This window comes from Panthera tigris, chromosome A2 (assembly GCF_018350195.1).
Source record: "Panthera tigris isolate Pti1 chromosome A2, P.tigris_Pti1_mat1.1, whole genome shotgun sequence".
In the NCBI taxonomy this organism is placed as follows: domain Eukaryota; kingdom Metazoa; phylum Chordata; class Mammalia; order Carnivora; family Felidae; genus Panthera; species Panthera tigris.
The window spans coordinates 104,837,634-104,859,140 of NC_056661.1; positions in this window are offsets into that span (position 1 = coordinate 104,837,634).

Genomic DNA, 21,507 nt, shown 5'->3' on the forward strand with positions numbered 1-21,507 from the left:
CACAGAATCTTCCTATACCTTTTTTTGCAACTTCCTGTGATTCTATAATTATTTCAAAATAAGAAGTTAAAAAGTATTAATAATATTTATTTCAAAGACTGAGAAGTCATTTACAATGCTTGGAAGTTAATTAAGCCATGTTTAAAATGTGTTCACTTCAAGCAGTTTGATGATTTAGTAGTTTAAAAAATAATTCATTACTTCTGTCAAATCCTACAGTTCATATATATATATATATATATATATATATATTTTTTTTTTTTTTTTTTTTCTTGTCCATTCAAAAATTGAAAACATCTTTTGATTTAGATAGGTTGGTTACCAAATATCTTCTTGGGAAGTATTCATCTTCATTATGAGATTATATTTTTGCAAGTTTTAAAATTTATGTATTTTATTTTTTGTGTGTTTTATTCCAATTTCATTTTTTAAAACATTTTAAAGAAATATACTTGTTATTAAAATCTAAAAAGCAGGGAACCAAAAATAAAATAAAATAAAAATCAGGGAACCAATGTTCTATTGCCCTAGTGTATGTAAAATATAATTCTCTATTAAAATATTTGATTAACATCTTCTCAGAAATACATCTGTTAAATGAACAGCGTACAGCTGTGTTTACATTTTATTTTTATGCACACGGAATTGTGTTGAAAGAAAGAATAATAATGTTGGTTCCTGTCATACAGAGAATGTGTTGAAATGGCACACATTTTTCTATTTTTCCTCATGTTCTTGGTTAGAATTTGTAAATGCCTGGCTTTTCTTGGCTAAACTGAAACTAGCTTGAAAAAGTCCATGCTGGCAGATTTTCCAGCACTGTCTTGAGTTTCACTATGTCAAATGGAATTGATTTCTATTCCACAATTAAAATGTCACAGTTCAGGAATTGATTAAAAAGGGAACACAGGCATGTCCCCAGGAATTCCTTGAGCCTAGTTTTCATGTTTTACTTTTTTCAAAATGAGATCGATTTTTATGTCTAAATATGAAATTAGGTTTCCTATTCATGAAAAAAAATTTCTCATTCTGAAAATATTAGGGTATCATACATTTACTGTGAACTGTTAACTTATTTTCCAAAGGAGCTTTGCAGTGCCAGAATTTTGCACACTTTAGATCAGATCGTAGTCCTCATACCTCCTACCTGAAGGCATCAGCAATCACCTTAATGGCAGCTTCTAACTCAATGATTTCCCTGTAATCCACTTACAAGAAGCTGTGCCTTGGCTTCTGGTTCTTCTCAGAGAATGCTGAATACCAAAGGCCATCAAACCCACTGTATTCTTTTGTCCCTCTTATTTAAAGGGTTTTCTCTTCTGATTATTCTGGCTGTGCTAAGTTGTACCAGATCTTGTTGCAACTCAACCAGGATATTTAAAACCTGCCTTGGTGGCCCAGTCAATTGAGCATTGGCCTCTTGGTTTTTGGCTCAGGTCACGATCCCAGGGTCACGTCAAGCCCCGCTTTGGGCTTTGGGCTGAGTGCGGAGCCTGCTTAAGATTCTCTCTCTCTCTCTCTCTCTCTCTGTCTCTCTCTCTCTCTCTCTCTCCCTTTGCCCCTCTGGCTTGCTCTCATTCTCTCTCTTTCTAAAATCAAATATGCCTAGTCATCTTGAACACAGAACAAGAATTATTTATATAATGTACTAAAATTTCTAAATTTATATTTCATATTAATATTCCAAGCAATATACAGGTAGACATATTTGCATGTGCCTCTGGCCTAGAAAACTTCTAGCTTAAGGCTTAAAAAAAATCTCATAAATTTTAATTGTGCTTTCTACTAACATATAATGAGCTTTCTTAGTATTTTGTGTTTTGGAGCTGATGAGTATGATTATGGATTTGCTATAGGGGTACTTGTATTTTTTCACACAGATAAGCCACAGGGCCGAAATGCCTTCATATATACTGTTCAATGTATGTTAAAACCAGTGCATCTAGTTAGAAAGTATAGTTATCTGGAAGCTTTGACATATTCTTGGGACCTATTTAATGGCTTAATTCTGGGTCTTCAATGTTGTTTTGTGGCCATAGTAAATGTATGCGATAGACTTAGTAGCATCCATTCCTAGGTCACAAGGACAGGCCATTAGCAGAAGGAGCAGAATCCTTTCCATTGACAAGGAGACTTAATCATTTCCCACCGATGCTTGCTGAGCTATGGTGCTTGTACCCCAGTCTTGGATGGGTACGTTTTAAAAATAATTTTATGTTTATGTTAATTTGTTTTACAATACAGCTAAATTTTAAACCCATGATTTCACATCTATTATTGCTTAAATGTAGTAAAGGAGGGGCGCCTGGTTGGCTCAGTCGGTTAAGCATCTGACTTCGGCTCAAGTCATGATCTCGCGGTCTGTGAGTTCGAGCCCTGTATTGGGCTGACAGCTCAGAGCCTGGAGCCTGTTTCAGATTCTGTGTCTCCCTCTCTCTCTGACCCTTCCCTGTTCATGTTCTGTCTCCTCTGTCTCAAAAATAAATAAACTTTAAAAAAAAATTAAAAAAAGGGAGTAAAGGAAAACGTGTATTTATTTAAAGAAAATATTGTGTGAAAAAAAATATATAATCTTATGTTATTATGTGAAGGTGCCGAAAATTTTGAAGTCTTTTTATTTTGAGTGAATACATTTTGTGAAGCGGTGTTTAAGGTGTGAACAGTGTTAGTATTAGAACACAAGAAGGGGGCAGAGAAAACAGGAAATGTACTAACTTTTATTATTACAGGCAGATGTTTACTAATTGTTATCCCACTTAAACTTCTTCAAAAGTTTAGGTAGGAATGGTTATCCATAATTTGCAGGTGACCGAACCTCAACTAAGTGGCAGATATGAATTCAAACACAGGTCTCCCTGCTTCTCCTGCCTTTCTCCCCAAGGTAAGAGAAAATAATGCATAAGGCCACATAGACATTTTGGCAGCTGCATTTGATTTCTGGGTCTGCCCCTGACTGAATGGGCTCCTAATAAATTATTGCCTGTTATTTTTCCATTTTTAAAGAACACGAAGATTGACCAGTTGGGGTTTGTTTTGCGAGTGCCACAGCTAATACCTTTAATTTGAGTAGAGCTTTTCAAGTGAGAGTTAAAGGCAGACTATGATCTTATTATTATTATTATTATTATCATTACTTTTAAAATTAATTTAACTCATTGGTTCAGCAGATCAAATTATCTACAAAAAAAATAAAATACATGTGTATGGGCAATGTCATCCTAACTTTATTTAAAGTATGTAGTTTTTTTTGAAAAACAATATTGTTCTTTGAACTTAATTATGAGACTTGTATTGGGGAAGGCTCAACTTAATGACAACTAATCGCAGGAACCTGGTAATGAGTAGAAACCTAGATGAGGAGGCAAAGAGATAGCAATTGAAAAGACAATTCTTTTAAGAAGGGCTAGTTCAAAGCTTTTCTTCATTACCTTCCTCAGAAACGAGTCTTAGGTTTCTAGTACGAATGAGAGTCTTGATTTTCAGGGTACTCATTCTAGGCAGTTGTGGCAGTGAATGTGGTCTGTTCTTTCTCCTCTCAGGCCTCCAACACCCACTTCACACACCCACACACTCCCACATGCACCACACACACATACGCACACAGAGTCATGCCTTATAAACCTGGAAATGAGGGAATAACATTGACTATTGAGATTTAAAATATTTAACCCATGCTTAACGGTTCAAAGTTGAGATATGCTGCCTTGCCTTAAAATCCTGTCTCCAAAATGCACCAGAGCATAATCTTCAAATGGGGCACTTACCAAAAATACAGTCTGAACAGAATTAGTGGGGAGTGGCCTGAAATCTCCGTGTTGAATCGGCCTCCCTTTTGAAAGGATGGTTCCCTCCGATTTGTCTAACTCGAGCGAGGCAGGGTTTGATTTACCGGCCGCTGGTGAGGCTTAAGGTTCAGGATCCACGTCCTTCAGGCCCTTCTGAAGGCCCCCAGTGTTCTCCTGCGAGGCACAAGGAGGCACTAGCCTCTGGCTCAAGGGGTGAGGGCGCCCTTCTAAGCTGGGCGAGTCGGGTCCTGAGGCCGAGGGCTGGGTCTATGCTGCCATCACTACTTTTGCTTCAGCAACTGGCCCGTGTAGATCAGGGAACATCCTAACACCGAGTGAGACCCAAGGAAAACATCTGGACCAGAAGCTGAATCGTCGCTTGGACGCCACTATGACCCAAGTTCATGGCCGTCTTGTCCACTTCCTCCTTGCAGGCTGAGGGGCAGGAGCGGGGAAAGGAAGAGGGACAGAGCAGCTGCCGCAGCAGGGCGCCCTGTGAGCCTGCTAGATCAAAGGGCTGGGGTTTCCAAAGGACCGCTCCCCCCATTCATTCCTTACTGTCTTGAGCAAGAAACCAGGCAGAAGATACAGATGTGGCATTACAATTACAACTTGAGAAACTACAATAAACTTCTAAACCTCTATAATAAAAAACAAATTTTGATATGCTAGACTAGAGGAAAGACAGAATATCTTTCTATTCTCTCTATACAAAATGATATTACAGAATTGTTGTCGTATGAAGAAGGGCTCAAAATGCAGGGAATATGTGGAATGGTGAATTAGGCAGTATATACAAATATACTTTTAGTAGATTTTGTGTTGCTTTGGATATTTGCCAGCTTCCTAAATTTGTGAGTGTTTGTGATTTCTTTTGTCATTCTAAATAAATCATCAGTTTCAAAGCTAAAATATCCCCCCCAACCCCCACCCAGGGAACACCAAATTATATAAACTCCAGCACCAACCAAACCTGGCTCTATCCATGAATTATAGAAAAAGAATAATCACACAATCTTTGCCAGATCCCATCAAAGAGCTCTCTATCCGGGAAAGATGAAGCCTTGCCCAGCTTATGTGAGTTTCCCTGTTCTTTCTCAGAAATACCAACTATGTAGAATGAAGTCTGGGTCTGTCCATCACAATGAGATTCTGCTCAATAACCAAATCATATTCCACATTCATCCAGCCGCTGCCTGGTGATTGGCTTTCCTGGTAGTTTTCTAAGAAGAGGGAATCTCCTGGTCAGTTCAGTGAAGAACCTAGTCTTATTGGTTGACACTTGCTGTTTATTAATTACCTGGTTTATTTATCAGTCCATTGTCACTTTGTTAGTGTGACTATGTGTTCTTGAGAGTAAGCCATCCTGGGATATAAAATCAAATTTCTAAGGTGGAAAGACTATTGAGGGGCAGATCTTGAACTGTAGTGTCTGCACCAGGGGAAACACTACCTTACAAAGGAGCTGCACCTAGAAGGAGGTGCAAATTTCCTGCCATTCCAGGAAAAACTGTTCCTACATACAGTTTCAACTTTCTTTGTAGTGTGCACTCATTTTTCTCTAAATTCTTATATTTCATGAAAGTAAAGAGCTCTTTTTGTCAAGAAAATTATTTCATAATTCAGTTTGTAACTTTAAAATGAAAGGCAGTTATTATTATTTTTTCTTGTGTTCTTTCCCAGAAGTTTGAAAGGTAGCATTCTTTACAGTTTTTTTGTATCATGTGCGAGAACTATCAAATTGAAATATGTTGCTTTAGCACATATCACAGCCAAATAATACTTTATCCCCCTTCAGATCAGGAAAATGTTTTAAGAAAATTTAAATGTAGGCTTAAAAATATGCACATTTCTTTTCAAATACAGTTCCCAAACTCCTACTGTGGTTTTTAGAAAATGGCCTGTACTTGTTCTTTTCTTAAAGTTCATTTGTTGAGTTCAGTTGTTCTGGGGCCCAGAAGATGAAAGACATCTCTGGATATTTTCTAATTGGAGCCACATACGTTAGGAGAGAATGAACTCATAGGACCTTGCAGTCTAACACAAGTGTTACTCCATTTCACATATGGGAAAAAAATTAGAAAATCAGTGTCCAGGATCTTGAGAATCTTGGTATTCTCTGTCAAATTCCACTGTTGTGCAAAAGATTCTTCCCCACCCTCACCTTTCATGCCATCCATCAAGAACCAAACCACACTCCAAAATCAGGAAATTGGGATAACAGGTTAAAATGAAAAGCTGCTGGGAAGCAAGGATTATTTTTTTTAGCGGTCTTCTCCTAAGGAAATTCAGAGAGACGTCCTAAGAACAGTTTGGAGTTCTGAATTCCAGAGATTTGGCTACGTGGGTTTTATCAAGGCACCAAAAGTGATTAGTTTCTCAGTAATTATTTTTTAAGGTAATGATTTATTGTCTCTCTGACTTTTATTTCATGTCAGTTTATGAGAGAGATTGATGATAGTTATTCTGGAGATGTTATAGTTTAACGTTTAAACCTTTCAGTATGTCAAAGTAAATATAATTACTCCTTCACTTGGTATAACATTGTGAAAATCCTATAGGCTTTGCCCAAATGTAATCACTGTAGTAGATGTTGTGGTTTGCTACCCAGATGCCTCCTTTATGGTCAAAGTACTCATTGTACCAACTGCTGAAGGCTTGCATCTAAGTACTTCACAAGATATTGCCCTCTGCTGAAAGGAAACACTTCACCTATGGTTACAAACTCTCGCTAGAGGTAGACCATGTCCAGTGACTGGTGGAGGCAGGGGAGTGGGATAGTGGAGGCTCAGGCATACTTTCTCATCCAGCACAACTCTGGCTGTTCCACTTTTGTAGCACCATGTGGGATCTGGTGAAGCTTCTGTTGTACTGAAGTTCAACTCCTGCCTAATCCTGCTTCTGTCACTCCCTTAAAAGGAATTTATCCCCAGGGCATTCCCCAGTAAGATTACTGCTCACAAATTTCTGTTCCTAGTCTTTTCCTTGGGGGCTCTTACCTAAAACAGTCATATCCCCTATCTTTTTTTTTTTTTTTACTTTGAAATATGAGTTGTCAATTTAATTAATAGATTCGAGCTTCTGATTTTCATTTTGTGTTTAGTAGCCATGCCAGCAAAATAATATGATCCATTCACAATCAATAGTAATAAAACTGCTAATCTGAAATCTATTTACATAATCTGTTAGACTCAAAATATATACTTGAAGGTACAAATGCATGCATGACTACTAGAATCAATGACTATTAAATGTGCTACAGGGGCACCTGGGTGGCTCAGAGTGTCCGAATTTGGATCAGGTCATGCTCTCATGGTTCGTGAGTTCGAGCCCTAAAGCCGGCTTTCTGCTGTCAGCACAGAGCCCACTTCAGATCTTCTGTACCACCCCCCTTTCTCTCCTCTCTCCCCCTCAAAATAAATAAACATAAAAAAATAAAAGCAGGATTCTCAACACTGACTTGACATTGGCTGTACCTAGTGTACTTCTAAAAAAACGATGATGTTTTAAAAAAAAAAATTAAAATGCTACAAGTGACCAACTTTCTTGATGGCCTGTTTAGTTTCTTTTATAGTCCATTTAGAAATTCTAGTTTCAGCCTCAGGATACTAGGAGAAATTTAGGTCAAGGGACATTATATTGTAGTGCTCCCATCCTCTAAAACAAAATAACAGTACCTTCTGTGAAAACACAGTGGTGACCTAGATGGTGATGATTTTGGGGGATGTCAGATGTCCAATATCTTTGTGAAGAGTTACATGATTAAAATACGATCTATGATTTCTCCCTATGTTTAAATGAAGGAAATCATGAGAGAAGTAGCATTTCTACGGTTGTATAGATAAATATCCAGGTTGCTTCTGCTTCATAGGCTGAGAAAACATGTGCGAACAGAACATTAAGCTGTCTCCATGTTTTCATGACATAGATCACTCAGTTACTAGCCAATTTCCTGTTACCTCTCTTAACATCAAAATAATATATGGCTCCCTGCCCCCCCGCCCCGCCAAACACCGTGTTGTTAATAAAAGTGAGAATAATGACATTTCCCTTTAGGCAAATCGTGTGTATTGTCAAGACCTGCTATTGCTTATTTTAATTTGTGGAAATCATAACTGGTCCTTCCTAATGTGACGGTAGAGAAATATGGTAAATCTGACCTTCTTTTCACTTATCAGACTATTTAGAGGCTCAAATAAAGGCTTATAAAACCCAATTCTGAGGGCAAAATTCCCCTCAACTGCTTTTTGAGAAAGGGCAGAAGCTCATGTTTATTTAAACTTAAGGGACAGTCACACATTTTGACTAAAACCAATTTTTTTCTCATTTCAAAAGTACATTTTTAAGGAAGCAGTAGTACATTTTTTTAGTTATGGCTTTGTTTTGTGAAAAACTGTAGTTATTTTATCATCAACAACATATTGATAGGATTTTTGTGGAATATTTAAATATACAAGAAAAAGTTCAAAGTATACAAAATATATTTAGATTAAATATAATGTATGTTGATGGGAGATGGAATTATAATTGGACAAAGAGCCTATAAGGTACTTTAAAAATTCAATTTTCTTTGTTTTTGTATGACATGAAGCCATGTCTTATTATCCAAAGAAATGTCATAAAATTATTAAGTACACAGTCATTTTTTTAAATCCAAAGCAGTAACATGCCAAAGTAATTGAAATCATATAGTGCTCCCCCACTCACCTGTTTTTCTCACACGCAAACAAGATTATATATCTTCCATGAGGTATGGTGCACTTTAAGAATAAAGTGATTGGGGCACCTGGGTGGCTCAGTTGGTTAACCATCGGACTCTTGGCTCAGGGGTCATGATCTCATGGTCATGGGATCAGCCGGCGTCATGGGTTCTGCGAGGAGTATGGAGTCTGCTTGGGGTTCTTTCTCCCTCTCTCTCTGCCCCTGTTCTGTTTGTGCTGTCTCTCTCTCTCTCTCTCTCTCAAAATAAATAAAGTTAAAAAAAAAAGGATAAAGTGATAAGGATAGGTTCATCAAAAGTATGGCAAGCCCTGAAAATTATATGACATGAGATGAGCCTTGTGTAGAAAATTTATTTTCTAACAGCCTTCACCTCTCTTTTGCTGTGATTCTAACACCACTCTGTGCCTAGTGTCTGTACCTTCAGTTGACTCATTGCAATGTGAGGATTGGCCCCCTGGGTTCTTTGGGATTTGGGGCCTTCTGATTGCAGCAGTTCTCCCTGTATGAGAGCATAAACATGCCTGCTTTGGGCTCTTCCCCAGGGAGTTAGCCTTTTCTTCCCTCTTCTGGCTCCACCCCCACACACCTGCACACACATAACTGTGTGCGGGCCACCAAAGCAACTTTAACTGAACCAGGTCCAGACCACTCCCATTTTTGTTCCAAACTGAGAGAAATGAACCAGAAAAATCACACCCCTTTCCCGATCCTGGCTGCACTTCCAGCATCCTGCTTTGTTTTTCTTGATCACTGATGGAATTGAGTTGTCTAAATGCAGACATGTTTCTAAGGAGACAGTGTGTGTGTGTGTGTGTGTGTGTGTGTGTGTGTGTGTGTGTTTTGAAGGACCAATTACATAATGCATCCATTTCAAAGACAGATGTCCTTCTGCCCATTACTACTTAATTCCTACCCAATTTTGAAAATCCATTTAGGTCCTTTCAAACTATTTACATATAAATAGTAAAGCATTGCCATAAGAAAACATTGTAGAAATTTATTTAAGCAGAGGAGTTTGCCCAACTTCGGAGGAATAGAATAAGGTTATCATGGTCCTACATGTATATTATGGGGCAACACTGATTTTTTTATGCTTGTTTAATACATCAGAAGAAATTATATTTACTTTGCAAATAAGCACACCTATATGTCGATGGAAATAAAAATCCAGAGTTAGAGATAGAATGTGATCAAACAGATACTATAGTCAAAGCTTTTCAACATTTTTAAAGTGGCCTTCAGCTAAAATTTTACACAAAAACAAAATGTGGATCTGTTCTGATGGTGGGTAAGGAAGGAAGTGGGGTTGGAAGGAGGCCCAACTGTCCCCTCCAACAATGGCACTGTCACCCCTTTAGGTGGTTGAATACTCTTCAGATCATGATTTGAAAACTGTATTAGTCCAACCTTTCACTTTACAGAGGGCTCCTAGACACGGAGCTGTAAGTGACATCACCAGAATATCCCAGGTGATTTTCGGCAGACACGTGTCTCAAATCATGGTATTTTGCACTTATAGATTAGGGCCTCTTTCATCAACACACATGTCTACCTCTGCATCATAATATAAATATCATATAGTCTGTGAATTTTATCCAGGGATGGTATTTTCACACTGTCCCTTAATTTCCAAACAATTCACCAACTCACAGTTTTTGAACCATTTGAGTAAAGAGGCCAAGCCCATCAGCTATTTGATCACAAACTATTCCATGAGTTAAATAGAGTCTCTTTTATTTAAATTAGTTCCGAACTACATTATTCCATGGATGGCCAAGAAAATATAAATAGCTCAAAAGCATTTCTGCATTTATCCAAAGACCAAGTTGGCTGCTAGCTGGCAATTTTAAGCTGATAAAGAATAAAGGCCACCCTATTTTAAGCTCTTTATCCAGTTAGCTGTCTAAAATGATTTCACAGCTCAGGCAGGAAGGGCTAGCTGGGTAAACAGAATATTCACAAATAAGTTCTGTAGAATCCAGTGTGGAAATTGAAGAAGCTAGGAGAATATTTGGCCTTAGGACAACTGAGGAATTTGAGTCAAAAATAAAAGTACTCCTGATGATTCCCTATTGACTCAGGGAGTGGCTGACCAGCCCTGGAAGTCATTTCTTTGCATTCTGCTTTTAGAGGTTTGAGCTCTATTCTAAAAAAGAAAACATTGAGTGCTTATAGCAGGGCATTGAGTTTTTTGTTGAAAAATTTTTTCAAAAGAGCATGACTCCATCATCTTTCTTTTTTTAATGTCTATTTATTTATTTTTAGGTAGAGAGAGTGAGCTAGGGAGTGGCAGAGAGAGAGGGAGAGAGAGTCCCAAGAGCCCAGCTTGGGGCTTGACCTCATGAACCAAACCGTGAGATCATTACCTGAGCTGAGATCAGGAGTCCAGTGCTTAACTGGCTGAACCACCCAGGCCACACCATCATCTTTCTTACTCTTCACTTCTGGTTGGCCATTTTTGACTCTGGGGTAAAGCACAGATACATGGATTTTCTTATTTGCGGTCGGAGTGCATGCTTGCAGCCTCCTTAAAGCAAAAGGACTCCATCTTGTTTGTTCTCTAAGCAAAGTAATCCCCAGAGTCTGACAGCACATTCCCTTCATGATTTCACATGAAATCATTATGTCTGTCTGGAGCCCCTGACTCATTTAGTGATATCAAGATGTAAACTCATTGGGAACGACATCCTCCTCCCTGAGTAGGCGTGCTCTTTGTTTTACTCGGACAGCACACGTGTCCAAAGGCAGGTGCGACTGAGGGAGTCATTGGCCCTCAGGGTAATTGCAGTGAGCTTATAATCAATTGATCATTGCACACTGCTGCCTTCCAGCAGGTAGGAGCAGGGGAAGATGGAATGCTGGTGAAATTATTATTAGGGGTGGGGCATTGCACCGTCGCAGACATAATAAAATGCTTCCTTTGTGGAAGGGTGTAGACCTCAGATGCAAAGTCCACAGGCCCTGAAAAGTGGCAGGGCTGGCTCAGCAAGATAGGGAAGTAGGAAGAACTCAAAGATTGTATTTAATCTTTCTAGTTCCCTGTCTCCCTAGATATCCAGCCTCTTCTAACTGCCCCACTCTCTTTAGTAACAGGACTCTCCCCCACTTTAATATTCTAACAGATAGACACAGACCCTGTACAATGAATGTCCTCCTTGCTATCTTTACATGACTCTTGCTCTCCCTACATTCTGCTAGGAAGATGTTAAACTATTTTGGGTTAAAGTATTCAAATGCAGTGGGTTAACAATCAGCAATGTGTTGAGGGATAAGTTGAATGGATTTTACACCTAAACAGGCCTGGGTTCAGTGATTCCCCTTATAGTTTTGGTGTGTCTTTGGACCGATTCTTTAAATTATTTGAGTCTCAACTTATCTGTAAAGATTGGATAATAATTTATAACTCATTGGGTCATTCTGGAAGACTAGGTGAGATATGATACATATAGGGTTGCTATTCAAAAATGTTGGTTTCCTTTTTTCCCATTTCTAGTTTGCTACCAAGGCCACCCAGCATTTATAGATTATCAGTGGTATTAAGTCTCTGAAGTATCTGACTGTAGATATTTTGAGCATGCAAGACATCAAAAGTGTAGGCTTCCAGGGAAATTTCTTTTCTGAGAAGTTTTCAAATTGTGTGTGTGAGTATATTTGTATGTTCAGGAGCATGTGTAGATGCAGAGATTTAATCATGTGTGTTGGGTTTCCATTTTTTTCCATCTCAATCTTTACCCAGGGAAGTTGACTCATTTATACTTTATCAACTGGCTCCTATGCCTTGTGGATTTTGGTTCAGTTTGGTTGTTGGGCAACCCCTGTAGAAAATCCAATTTTTCATTCTTTTTGATATCTTTTGGAGAGGCTGTGTAGAGTGGCATTGTTGATTGAGGCCATTAAAGCTCCTATTCCCTCAAAGCTTCCTGTTGGGTTGTACATCAGGGGAGGTAAAGAGAGTGACCTCTCTACCAGATGCTCTAGGGTTAGTTGTTCTCACCTTGAAAGGTCACTCAGCCTTTCAAGGTGGACATCTCTGTATAACTTTCTCTTCTGGTTCCAATGATTGCTCCTTTTGCCTCGACCTTATGGACCTAAGGGTGTTAATTCATTGTAACCAGTTCAGCATTCTTGCCCTGTTCTTTGTGATTCTGCTACACCCACACTTCTGTAAATAGTCCCTTTTTAAATAAACCCTCCTCAAATTATCCTAATTTGAGTACACCACCTGTTTCCTGTTGGAATCCTGATTTGTACACCAGTAAATACCATAGAATTGAGAAGAGGACTAATTCCTGTAATCTAAGTTAACAAGGTTTGTAGATCATAGGTCCAAAATTTATAGTGTGCTCTCTATGACATGTTTTAACTTGAAGTGTCTGTGAATAGTGATCATTACTGTTTAAACCTCCACTGTGATCTTTCTTAATGATTAATTGATGTTACTTGGGAAGCAGAATCCAAAACCAGAAGAGAGAAATAAAGAAGACCACTCATGTGTGGAGTATACTTTCATGCAGATATTCAAAGAAACTTATTGAAATAAATTTGAATTTTCCTATAGAATTGTGCTCTTAATTTTGATGAATTTCCCTTCAATCTCTTTGAACTCAGCACTCTATCTGGGGTACAGGGTTTCCTGAAATCCTTTGGAAGAGCCCCGCTTCAGACTATTATTGAAAACTAAACAAACACTATTAAGACATCATTTGCCAATTCTGTAAATCTTCTCTTCCTGTTGTATCTTGTGCCTTTAGGTTTAGTTTTGGAGAGATTTGGAAAGGCAGCATTAGCTAGAAGGAGAAATTGCCTGAGTGTTCAGGAGCCTGGGATGATGGCATTGATTCACGCCTGGCCCACACATGGGTTTGTTTGGTCAGTGATGGCCAGGGGTGGAGCGGAGTCTCTTATAAAACCTAAACTTAAAAACCCAGACTCCAGATAGAACTTATGTTTTATATGAAAATACAATCTAAGAAAGAAATGTGTATTGGGCCCAGAAGAATTCTTCTTTTTTAAACTCTCTGGGTACTTTTTCCTTTACCAAAAGACTGATGATTATGGCAAGGCAATCTTGAAAATAACAATTTATGATCTCAGGGCTTGGAAATTTTATTTTATATTTTTTTCTTTATATTATTCATTTTACAGCAATTGTTTCAAGGGATGGATTGCACTCCCTTGGCAATCTTTTCATCTATTAATGTAACAATAAACTTAAATCAGTGCATATTTCACAGAGAACTAGCAATATTTTAGATTTTTGCCTTTTCATCAGCATTGCGTCAAGCTAGAGTGTAAGAAGGCTGTTGATGGATGTACGAGTTTTTCCACTCACTACACCCTTTATTTGCAGAGCAAATAATTGTGTAGTTATAGCATGTGTGAACACAGAAGGGTAAGATTAGCAATCTTACTGTATGACAAGTAAGACAAAATCCAAAGAGAAGAGATTAGTTTCTATGTGGCTCTTCAGACATGTTCATTTTAAATTTTTTTAAGGTTTATTTATTTTTGAGAAAAAGAGAGAAAGAGAGAGAGTGCTAGCAGGGGAGGGTCAGAGAGAGAAGGAGACACCGGATCCGAAGCAGGCTCCAGGCCCTGAGATGTCAGACAGCCTGACGTGGGGCTCGAACTGGCAAACTGTGAGATGATGACCTGAGCCAAGGTTAGAGGTTTAACTGACTGAGCCACCCAGGCGCCCCCAGACATATTCATTTTATAAGACAGCATGATATTGTCAAAACAGGATGGTTTCAGTTACTGTTTCTTTTACTAAGTATTTCCTACAGCTATTTGCTTACCTTCTCACTAACAAACAAAAAACACTTTATTTTGCATTTGTGGGGAAGAGCTAATTATTTCCAGTATTAATTCCTTTGTAAAAAAAATCAATCTTCTTCTATGTAGATATATTTGTGGTTGAGATATACTCTATCAGAATGTTTAAAAATCCTTTAACAAGATCTTTAACAGGAACTTACATAATTTGACTGGAGATGAACATTTTATGATACACAGAGATTTGGTTTAAACAGATGGTCTTAATCTGAGTTTTACTGAGACCAAAGTGACCCATGGGAACACTTGATACACCCTATGAATGCCCTGATATACACAGAATTGTATGTAAATACATTTATATGTTCCCCCTATTCCCCAAGAGTGGGTTTAAAAAAATACTAATATCACCTCACTTACAAATTATAGCAAGTAAAAAATGAAGCTTTTTGTCTTTTTTTAATAATGACAATGGTAGAGGTAGTAAGTTTTTTGGATAGTAGTTCTTTTATTGATAAGTGCTGACTGTGGGATTCCTCAGGGATCAATATTAGCATGACTCAATCATTAATTTACTTGGATTTATTTATTAAATTAATTTATAAATCATTAATTTATAACATATCATGAAAACTTAGTATATGGGGGCAGTGAGGGATAGGACAATAAATCATATGTTGTGTGCTATGTGAGTAGGTATAAAACAAGATGGGCTAGAAGCATTTCTGACTTAACCCTCCTGGGAAATTGCCCCAGAGCTCACAACTAAATAATACAGGGATGGAATCATCAAGAAATGAAGAGGCATGTAAAAGAAACAAGCATAAAGATCAGTATGATACTATTTAAAAAAAAATGTTTATTTATTTTTGAGAGAGTAGACAGGGGCAGAGAGAGAGGAAGAGAGAGAGAATCCCAAGCAGGCTCCACTCTGTCAGTGCAAAGACTGATATGGGTCTCCATCCCATGAACCATGAGATCATGATCCGAACCGAAATCAAGAGTCCGTCACTTGACTGACTGAGCCACCCAGGCAGCCCCAGTATGGTACTTTTTGACATAATTTACCACAACAGTTAATTGTCCTAATGTTTGAAAAGCCCATTATTATTATTATTGTTTCTGAAAATTTTTATATATAAATATGTATGTCAAACCACTTAAAAAAAGTGGAAAGATATACCATGCAAATAAATGCTCCTGCTACCCAACTCTGGTGTTCCAGTTTACTTTCTGAAAGGTAAATATTGTGACTGTTTTGTTTTTCTTTTTATGATAAACATGATGTTTTAATCAGGATACCTTCCTCTGGGGCTTTCTTGGTGTTATACTCAGCAGGGGTCTAATATTAGGAGGCTTTCCAGCAGTCACCTGATAATTCTCAAAACTCTAATGAGGTAACGTCAGATACTTTGTGCCAGTGTCTAGAAGCCGGGCCTCTAATGGTTCCACTCTCATAACATGGCTCTGGGAAAATCACTAAAAATCTTTTTCTCCCTGGACAGAGACGTGGAGTTTGAATTTGGATTTGGGCCCAGGACTATCCCGTCACTAACGTTTGAACCTGAAGATTCCCCAGGCTTTACTTGCATAGTACCAAATGCAGCTTAACTCTCACAGCATAAGTGGTTGCAGAGAAGTACAGCAGAAAGACTTGACATTTTTGTGTGTCGTTATTTCCCAGCTAAACATGAGTGACAACAGCAAGTGCAAGTCTTGAATAGTTCCATATTAGTTATTTTGCAGAATGGGCTCTTCTTGGGCAATCACGTTTTAAAGTCGGATAGTTTGGTCTACGTCCTCCGTTTAGCTTACTGCTTGGCATGGGCAGTTGCATCACCTTTTAGTGCGACCTTTGAGGTGATAGAAACTGGCAGTAAAGATTAGATCTGTTTCCTGCTCATAAACACCCTTAAGTCACATTAGATGAAAGCAGGTCAATGGTCAGAAATTATAGCAGACGGCAGGTTTGGTAACTGTCTCTTTCTAAGTTACGATTATGGCAGTAAGGAAGCAATTAAGATAGGTTTGGGTCAAATATTTTACATAAATGATACATTTTCAAATAGTTATTTAGCTCGAAATAGTTATTTTAATTAAACACACACACACTTGATAAAAACATTCAAATTGTACACATTGTGTAGGATGAAATGAAAGGCAGGTCTCCAACAAATCCTATGCCACTACCTTCCAAAATGACCCCGCTGAAGAAGCAGACACCAATATTAGTGATTTCTTATGCATTTCCACAGAATTTTCCATACATGTAAATATATATGACATTCTTGTAAAAATATATAAAACTAACTTTACCTAAAAAAATCTATTATACACAATCTATATGTATATATAAAAATGAGTGTGTGTGTGTGTGTGTGTGTGTGTGTGTGTGTATAGCTATTTTTACTTAACATTTAATTTTGGAGATTTTTTCCCATATCATTCTTGGCTCCATTTCACCATATTTAACAGTGGTATGATATACAATTGTTTTCTTAATTTATTTTTTATCAATGGATATCCATATTTTACCTAATATTTGGCTCAATTTCTTAAATGAATACTCTGTACCTCCATTTTTTTGCCTATATACAGTTTTGCCTACATGTATGTGTTTCTCTGTAGAGTTGTTCAATGAAATGTTTGCCTTTACAATTAAAACATTTTTTTTTAAATATTTATTTATTTTTGAGAGAGAGTGTGTGAGTGGGGAGGGGCAGAAAAAGAAGAGGGGGAGGCACAGAATCTGAAGCAGGCTCCAGGCTCTGAGCTGTCAGCACAGACCCTGACGCGGGGCTCGAACTCCTGAACCATGAGATCATGACCTGAGCCAGAGTGGGATGCCTAACCGACTGAGCCACCCAGGTGCCCCTGCCTTTAGAGTTTTGATGAATAATGTAGATATTGCCAGATTACCCCTAAGGAGACTGGACCATTTTTACCGAAGCCAGAAATCATCATGGTTCCTATTGTTCTACACTTTGCCAACACTATGTGTTATCAATATTTTTCATTATTTCATATTAAAAGGTAAAAAAAATGTACTTCACTTCCATTTCACAGTCCAGTGTATATGATCTATCTTTTTTCTCTTTTTGAGTTAATGTTGCTGTTTGCCTATCTGTCTGGTGGTTTGACAATTGTATATTAAGGCAATTAAAACATATTTACATGTGTTGTAAATAAACTCTCCCAGTGTTTTATTCCTCTTTTGACTTTGCTAATTAAATTTCTTGCCATGTGGGGCTTGCAATGTTTATGACATCAAGTCTATTAATCATTTCTTTTATAGGGTTCTGGATTTTATTTTATTTTTTTAATGTTTTTGTTTATTTTTGCAGACAGAGACAGAGCATGAGTGGGGGAGGGAGAGAGAGAGAGGGAGACAGCATCTGAAGCAGGCTCCAGGCTCTGAGCTGTGAGCACAAAGCCAGATGCGGGGTTCGAACTCATGAACCACGAGGTCATAACCTGAACCAAAGTCGGACGCTTAACCAAGCGACTTAGCCACCCAGGTGCCCCTAGGGTTCTGGATTTTATGCCTTGTTAGAAAGGCTTTTTCCATTCTAAGTTTTGTTGTTGTTTCCCTAAGCGTTCATTGTTTTCACAGCATAGTTCTGGTTTCCTATTTTGAAATATTTCATATATTTGAAATGTATTTTTATATAAAGGATCTCAATTTCCCCCCACAAATGACTAGCTAATTTTCTCATTATCACTCTTGATTTAACTGGCCTTTACCAGCTAATTTGTAAAGCCACCTTTCTCATATACTCAGTTATCACATACATTTGACGCTATTTTGAGATTCTTCCCTCATGATGTGTTTGTTCCTGAAGCACTGTCATATTTTATATGTTTTAACTAAATAAAGGGCTAGTTCTCCAAGACCACTCTTTCGTGTCTACTCATAGCTATCCTAGCATTCTTATGCTTCCATACCTTTGTTTTCCCTTTTCCCTATAGAATTCTTATCAAATTCCAAAATAGACAATGTCATTCATACTTTTGTTGGTAATCACACTGAATTTATGAATTAATTCAGGGATTAATTAATTAATTGTGTCTTTATATCAAAGAGGAAGATATATTTCTATTTACCCACTCCTTATTAGAATATTCAAGTTTTCTTTGCCTACATCTTTTGCATTAAATTTGTATATTTGTTTAATATAGGAAAGTTAACAGTTTTTGTGAACTAAGTTTTTAAGTGGCCGTATTAGTAAATTCTCTTGTGGCTTTTAATAATTTTTCAGTTGATTGTTTTGTGTTTTTCAGGAATATAGAGTTGTCCCAATGAAGGTATACACACACATACGTAAACATACACACACGTATATAAATTACATATAATTATATATAATTATATGCACACATATAATTTATGTATATAAATTATACATATATTTATGTATATAAATTGTATATATAAATTATGTATATAAACATATGTGTTTATATATATTTATGTATGTATGTGTATATATATTCCCTATACCTATGTATATGGCACTTTTAAATTTTATTTTTGAACAGATAACATATCTATAGGGTTCAAAAAATTGTAAAGAAGAGAAGAGATACAAAAGAAAATACTGAAATCCTCCCTCCCGTACCTATCTCCGGACTCCAAAGTCTCCTCATGAGTTAACGTATGTTTTTAGTTCTTGTTAGTCCTTTCAGAATCATTCTGTGTATATACCGGTGAATACAAAACACATACATTTGCTTTGACACTAATGATGGTGTGCTGTACACATTGTTTTATACTTCATTTGGGGGTAGAAGTGCAAGAGTGAGGGAGTAAAGAAATAAGCCCAGATGTTTATGATTTCCTTCAATATCCATTTTCTTCAGTTCTTACTCATAGTCTACTCTGTGTCTTAGATGTCGGACATAAATCCCTGGGAAGTGGGACTGGAAGGCAAATGAAAGAGAGGCCACAGAGTCCTTTGCTACACCTTCCTGACCTACCATGGTTATTGGGCTAACCTGGTGTGCCTACTGCCCTATTCCATTTGGATTTCTTCCACAGAGCTCCTCATTTCCCTGTTAGGCCAGAGCAATGAGCTATCAACCATACCCAGACAAATCTGGATCCAGTTGTGGGCTCAGCCATGTCAGTATGCCAACCAGCGCAATGAGAGTATGAATTACTGCCTTGGAACATTCCAAGACTGTTCACATTCTCAGCCCCAAGTCTCTGCCAGATGCAACCGCAGAGATTCAAAAGACCCCCACACTACCCTAAGCCATAAGATCCCTGTCACATAGCATCATTGATCTTCTTTTACTCCCCCTACATCATTATTCTTGGCCAATAATTGGGGGAATATGTGGCTTTAATTTTTTTTCCATAACAAGCGAGTTAAGTTTTGCTTAGTAGCTGAATAGTAGAATGTTCCATATATAATGGAGTAAAAAGTTTTAGGAACACCAGATATATAATGGAATGGAATCCCATGCGTGCAACATTGTGTGATTAAGAATGCAGTATCAGAATAGAAGCTTAAGGAGCAAAGCATGATGGTGTAACTTTTTCGGCATAGTTTTTTTTTTTTTTTTTTTAATGCATGGTTTTAAAAAAAACAGCTTTATTGAGATATAATTTATATGCATGTACTTTACAATTTAAATGCATACAACCCAATGGTTTTTAGTATATTTACATAGTTGTGCAACCATTCACCAAATCAAATTTTAGAACATTTTTATCATCTTCCTAAAAAGACTTACACACTTTGGCAGTCATTTCCCACCAGCGTCCCCTCATTTCCCCTCTCCCCTTCTGCTGCCCAGCCCTAGACAACCACTAATCTACTTTCTTTAGAGGTATGCCTACGTCTGCCAGTTCTGGGCATTTCACACACATAGAATCCTACAATATATGGCCATTTGTGACTGGCTTCTTTTGTTTGCATAATCTTTTCAAAGTCAATCCATGTTTAACATACATTAATGCTTCATTGCTTTCTGTTGACACATATTTGATTGAATGGATAGGAATATATCATATTTTGTTTATTCATTTACCAGTTTTTGTACATTTGGATTGTTTCAAGTTTTTGGCTATTATGAATAATGCTATGATGAACATTCATGTACAAGTCTTTGTGTGAACATGTTTTCGATTTTCTTTAGTTTATTATGTAGGAGTTGAATTGTTGGGTTACTCTGTGTTTAACATTTGGAGGAACAATTGTACTATTTTCCAAAGTAGGCATACCATTCTAAGTTCTCACCAGCTATGTATGAGAATTCCAATTTCTCTATAGCCTCAGGAAAATGTTATTGTCTGTCTTTTTTATTATAACCATTTCCTAGTGGTTGTAAAATAGTATCTCATTGTGGTTTTGATTTACATTTCCCCAGTGACAAATGATTTTGAATCTTTTTTTCATGTTCTTAGCCATTTGTATATATTTTGGGGGAGAAATGTCTATTAAAATTAATCCCTATATTTAATTGGGATGTTGCCTTTTTTTTATTATTAAGTTGTCAGAGTTCTTTATATTTTGTGGATTCTAGACGTTTATCAGATTGATTTACAAATATTTCTCCTGGCGTATGTTTTCTTTCTTCATAATATCTTATGCAGCAAAAAAGTTTTTAAGTTTGATGAAGTCAAACTTATCTATTTTGCCTTTTGTCACATGTGTTTTGATGCCATTTATAGTTTTAGTTTTTAGAGTGAAACCTATGATTCAGTTTTAGTTAATTTCTGAATGTGTGTAGGGTGGTGTGAGGTAGGCGTTTAATTTCTTTCTTTGGCATGTGGGTGTCTGTTGTGATTTTAACATATGTAAATGGTGCTCAACGTGGAAGTGATCATCTTTTTTTTTTTTTTTTGAGAGAGAGAGAGAGAGACAGAGAGGGAGACAGAGAGACAGAGAGAGAAAGCGCATGAACATGCAGAGAGCAGGGGAGGGAGACAGAGAGAGAATACCAAGCAGGCTTCGCACTGTCAGCATGGAGCCTGACACAGGGCTTGAACCCATGAGACATAAGATAATGACATGAGCGGAAACCAATTGCTGGATGCTTAACTAAGAGAATCATCCAGGTGCTCTGTGATTGCCTTTTTTTGAGATCACCTGAGGTCTTTAATTCTCTCAATAGAACTCAATAGTCATACGATGACTTAAGGTGTACACACCATTGTATATTCTGTATCAAATTCATAATTGAAAAAAAAGTTTTTAGGACAGGTTGCGGCTTGCTT